The sequence below is a fragment of the Schistocerca cancellata genome, chromosome 2 (assembly GCF_023864275.1).
Source record: "Schistocerca cancellata isolate TAMUIC-IGC-003103 chromosome 2, iqSchCanc2.1, whole genome shotgun sequence".
Taxonomy (NCBI): Eukaryota; Metazoa; Arthropoda; class Insecta; order Orthoptera; family Acrididae; genus Schistocerca; species Schistocerca cancellata.
The window spans coordinates 446,821,401-446,827,400 of NC_064627.1; positions in this window are offsets into that span (position 1 = coordinate 446,821,401).

The following is a 6,000-nucleotide window of genomic DNA, read 5'->3' on the forward strand; positions in this document are numbered from 1 at the left end:
CGCCAGTTCCCAACGAATTTTTTTTTTATTTTTTTTATTACCGTTTCTCTGTTTGCCGACGCGTCAACTGCCCGCAATTTTTCAATTAGAGCATTGTATGCTGCTGTCATTTTGTCTCGGTCACTATATTCTTTACTTTCAATCTTCCACAAACATGGGTGGTTTCTATATATTTCAATGAATTCACTTAAAAACTCTCGAGAACACTTACGAATATCAGTCATGTTAATGCCCTGTGCGCACAAATACTAACACTACACTGAGCAAACAGCTGTTTCGCATCAGATTTGCGGCGATCTCCTGTCCACACGCTCCAACTTGTCTGTGCAGATGTGGTTTGAACCCACAGATTTGAGAGGTTTCGCTCAAACCTCCAACTCCAACTTCCAGATTTGCACTCACCTCAGGTCGGTGCAAATCTTCTGTCCACACGCAACGATCTGTCTGCGCAGATGTGATGTGCGCAAACATTTGCGCAGACACATCGTTGCGTGTGGACGGGCCTTAACATAACAGTCGCGACAATTCATCTCAATTTTGTTGTCTGCTACATCAACAGCGCGCCAAGCGGCCAGTAAGTTTAACTGTTGAGATCGGCGCGATCATGAAAGCGAATAATAGTTGTTTATTTTGGTTTGTACAATCTTTTTTACAGACGGGAGCGTAGCGTAGCGCAATAAATTGTAGCAAAAAGGAGAAGAAGATGCCACATCTGTCTTTTTATGGATAAGGACCCTGAGAGGCATATACCATCATGTTACTAAACTGTATCGTCAGGATTCGCTTGCAAACGAAATGTATATTGGTGATTAATGTTTCGTTTTAGAAGCAGAAAATGGCTAGTGAATAGCAGACGAGAAGCTCTTTTGAAAAATACCCTGTTTATCTATTATCTATATAAAAAGTTAAGTTTTGTCAACTACATGTCGAACAAAACGCAGTTCATGAATACAGACACTACAAGAAACGTGTTAATAATAAACTCTTGTGGAATGCAGTTAGCCACATTGTTTGACATTCCAAATAAGTCACGTCAACTGATGATGAAGAAGAAACTGCCATATAGGTTTGACAATCCCTCTAAAGTTGTAAAATAATCTATGGCACAGAAAGAGCCAGGTCAACTCTCCCCATATCAGTGCCAGCTTCATCCGAATCGTCAAAACCGACCTGCCTTGACGATGAAGTGGTAAAATTAAGTGCAGTTATTTGTGTCTACAAAATGCGTTTGGAGTATCAGAATGTGCAGATCGCTAGACTTCGCGCAAAACTGTTACAGGACATGGAAAGTGCCCATTATTTTAAGTACATTCAGCAACAGAAACTGTATCAGAAGGCTCAAGTGAAGAAGGACAAACCAATTTTGAAGAATTGAAGGATCCTGATATTTTTTAAAAAAAAGATGCCCTTGACTTGTTCAGCCAGATTAGCAGGCCATCTGCAAATTGGAAAGACGAAAATAAGCTGTCTGCTCTAAATGTATTATATTTCAGAGCCAATGCATACATGTTTTGTGAGAATGTTTCATGTTTCCATCAGTGCGTAATTACAGAGGTATGTGGAAGGCATACAAATAATATGTGGCAGAGTGACAATATGTTCCGCCTTTTAAAGAAGATACTGATACTGATAAACACTTTATATGCTTCAAGTGATTCAAAGGAGTTTGCCACTTAATCTAACTGGGGTGAAATTACATTAGGTGTTCCACAAGGTTCGATCATGGGTCCCCTCCTGTTCTTGATATATGTGAATGACCTCCCTTCTTATGTGAAACAAGATGCTGAACTGACACTGTTTGCTGATGATACAAGCATAATTATTAATCCAGTAAAAAAAAGTCTGATAGAAAATTATACAAATAAGGTCTCTGGAAAAGTCATTGATTGGTTTACTGTGAATGGGCTTGCTCTGAACTTTGAAAAAAACACAGCACATCCAATTTTGTGCTGCAAAAAGTATAATTCCTTCAATAAACATAACACATCAAAATAAGTCAGTAGCCAGGGTAGAGCATACTAAGTTTTTGGGTGTACATATAGATGAGAATCTTAATTGGAAAAGTCATAGTTTGGATCTCCTAAAGTGACTAGGTTCAACAATTTTTGCAATCAGAATAATTGCCAATTTTGAGGATGTAGAAATTAGTAAGCTAACATACTTTGCATACTTCCACTCTCTGATGTCATATGGAATAATATTCTGGGGCAACTCAACACTTAGGCAAAAAGTATTCACTGCTCAAATGAAAGTAGTTAGAATAATGTGTGGGGTTCATAGCCGCACATCTTGTAGGCATCTGCTTAAAAGTTTAGGAATTCTTACAACTGCTTCACAGTACATTTACTCAGTAATGAAATTTTTCTCAGCAACATGGACCAGTTTAAAATCAACAGCGACCTTCATGATTACAATACCAGAAAAAAAGAAAGACCTACACTATCCTATACTTAACCTATTTTTGGCACAGAAAGGGGTAAAATATGCTGCCATAAAACTTTTTGATAAATTACCGTATGAAATAAAATGTCTGACAGACAGCAGCAATAGATTGAAAAACAAATTTAAATCATACCTCCTTGACAACTCCATCTACACCATAGATGAATTCTTGAATATGAGTAAATAAATCTGGTGATGTAATATATGCATTTTGTGCCATTTAAGGGAATGGGATAGATAATAGAAATATTTAGGTATAAGGCTATAATGCAAAAAAAGAAAACTTGTTTCCTGTGCGCATTTCTTGTGCACTTAATACGTTCCACATCATAATGGTTTTTCCGTGCTATTGATCAATGGAACACGTAACTAACTTACTAACTAACTAACTAACTAGTGCATCTGTCATTGGTTGAAAATTTTCTAATGGCAGGTTTAACATATGACAGCACTTCCTGACAGTGTTATTGGCTTTGAGGACTTGGGATTTACACTCACGGTATATTTCTCTCACTATTTGGCTGTTGCTTGTCCCACTTAGAATAATATAAAGATGAAGGTCGTAATTGTGGCAACAGGTGACAATGAATAACACTCAGTAGGCCTATGGAACGACAAATGTGGCGTCGATCCGTTTTGTATGTAGAGGTATATGTCTGTGTTTCTTATGCATGAATCTATGTGTTTATATTCCGTTGATATGAGTGTGATAAGCTGCAAGTGTTTCTTCACGAATGTGTTATAACTTGCCACTGGATTTATGAATTTTATCCTTACTTGCACATATTTTAGAATCATTTTTAGGAACATCTATGTCTTCTGATATTACACAAACTCTTGGAGGCAAAAAAAAATTTCAAATATTTCGCAAAACACGTAGAAAAGGGATGCAAAACAGACATAATGCTTACTATGCGTCTGAAGTTCTCCTTTCTCGCCACTTAGAGCGCTAGTGTCGTTCCAGAGGTCAAACGGTAACAACTTTTACAGCAGCTAGTATCGCGACTGTTATGTTAGGCGGTGGTCTAACATAATATTAGACTGTGGGATTGCATTTTTCATATTTCCAATTAGCATGTGGGTTATAAATCAAACACACATATACTTCGAGACATTTACTTAGTAGACTTACAGTCAGAAATAACAATTGTAAAGAAAAACAATGAATGAACATCCAACTCTCAAACTCAGATACTCTTCCAAGGTATAAACAATGCACTTCACTGGTCGGTCTCTTGTTCCAGCACAGTTTCCCCCTTAAAGTGTGGAGCACCTGGGACGCAGGGGTACTTGACTTTGACTTGTCGTCCAGCTCTTGTACAAATGACCGAGTGATGGTGTGATCACAGATGTGACTGGTTTATCTGTATCTTCGCACATTCATATTTAAACTGGATGAAGGAGGGACACAGCTGGTATAATTTTTTAAAATTAATTTCCTCCAGCTGTACGTAAGATTTTATATTTACTTCGTTACTAGTTTCGACGTTGCGTCATCGCCATCTTCAGGCCCGTACACTTTGATGGAATCAGTTGTGTGTGGATCAGTCTAGAAGTCTTCACTGAGACCAACACGTGCTCCACATGGATGGCGGGCAGTAACTAGTGTTTTTCTGTAGTCCTCTGGCGTCTTGGCGTTGTCTCTTCAGTTCGACTAGGTGTAGGCTCGCCTGACCTTTGGTCATCCTGAATTGGAAAATAGAAAAAATCTCGTGGATCGGCGCTGGCGAGATCCACGCTGGTTTCACTCTTTCAGTGGACACCCTGACAATTTTTTTCATTTTGTGAGATATCTGTAGTATGAGCATCAAGTTGCAATACTTGGTAGGGCACAGTATAATGAGGTTGTAGAGGAGCCTGTACGGCATCCACGTGCAACATGACGTGCGAGCAATCCGCCAACACAGTGTTCACAAACACCGGATGTTCAACATGGCGGGATGCTGGTGGCCCTCTCATCCTTGCTACGTGGTCACGAATGCGCTGTACTAGCAGTGGTGGCTCCGTTTGTGGTGGTAGTGGTGCCGTTGTGAGATAGTCTGCTGAAATTCTCAACTGTTCTCCGTGAATCATCTCCGCCACTGATGTGCTTTTATCTGCCTCATACACAGTCCGTAAACCTAGAGGTACTAGTGGTAGTGCCTCTGTCCAGCTCTCTTGGTGACACACGAGGGCCACCTCCAGTGTTTTGTGTCAGCTTTCCACCGTCCTGTTGGTCGCTGGGTGAAAATTGTTTGTGTGGTGATGCTGGAATCCATACAGTCCAGCCAGTTCATTGAACAGCTTGGATTCGAATTGTCGACACTGATCTGTTGTAATATGTAGGGGGCATCCGAAACGTGCTAACAAATGTGCAACAATTGCCTTTGCTATCGTCTCAGCTCCTACATCTGTCATTGGTATAGCCTCAGCTCATCATATTTATAACCCTCTGAGGGTGGAAGTGGACCCAATATATCGAGGTGGACGTGACCAAACCTTGCCAGCGAACCTGCAAGATTTCCGACCACTGCATGAACATGTCGTTCTGCTCTACAACGCTGCATTGAAGACAACAGCGACTCCAGTTTCTGGCATCCTTTTTAATTGAAGGCCACACAAACTGCTCAGTTAACAACTCGATAGTGGTGTTTGCCCCTGTGTGTGCTAAGCTGTAGACACTGTCAAGAGCCACTTTGCGAAATTCCTGCACAATGTAGGACCGGGGGCTCTGTTATGATATGTCGCATAATATTTTAATTTTTCTTCCTGGCGCTTCTACTTGTTCCAGTCGCAATCCTATGTGCCAGTATGTTAGTAAGTCTTGCAACTCTTGATCCTTCTCTTGTGCTATGGCGAGGTCATCGTAACTTAAGATGCTGATTAAATTTAAAAAAAAATAATCGATGACTATGTTCTCTGCACCTCTCATATGTCGTAGGTCTGTAGTGAACTGGCTGACAAACTCTATCTGTCGGACACTATCGTCGTCGATCTCTGGTCCAAATTGCTAATTGCCAGCGTAAACTGTTCACGGTCTTCTGTGATCCATTGTTGTTCGAACATGTTTTCCAAGATCGCAAACCGTATGTCTGGTTGTGTGGGCGTAAATGGAGGTGCCCGCAATTGCAGGCGAGGCGCAGTTGACACGAATTTTCCTTGCGGTTGTGCGCTCACGGTGCGGCCCTTACTGCTGGAGTTTGTAATTTCGTCGTGTCTGTGTTGCTGTCGTTTCTCAGCGTCGACAGTTCTAAAACTTCAATCTCTTGTTGCAGCTACAGGATCTCTTCACCAATGGTTTGTTGAAAATTATTTCCGCCTTCTATGTTTAACGGATGTAATCCGAAAAATGTTTTGTGACTTCCCCTGTGGGAAACATGCATGTACCTTCCGCTCTGTGGATCACCTGTCATCTTGTAACACCACAGCTGTTATGCTGTATGGATTTATTTTGTTTTTTTTTCCATTTAATGTTACATCGTTAAGAACCTGTAAATGTTTTTGATTGAATAGATAACACAAAATTGTATACTCTTTTCTTTGTTAAAACTTTGATGTCTTGATTTGATTCTTTGCAAA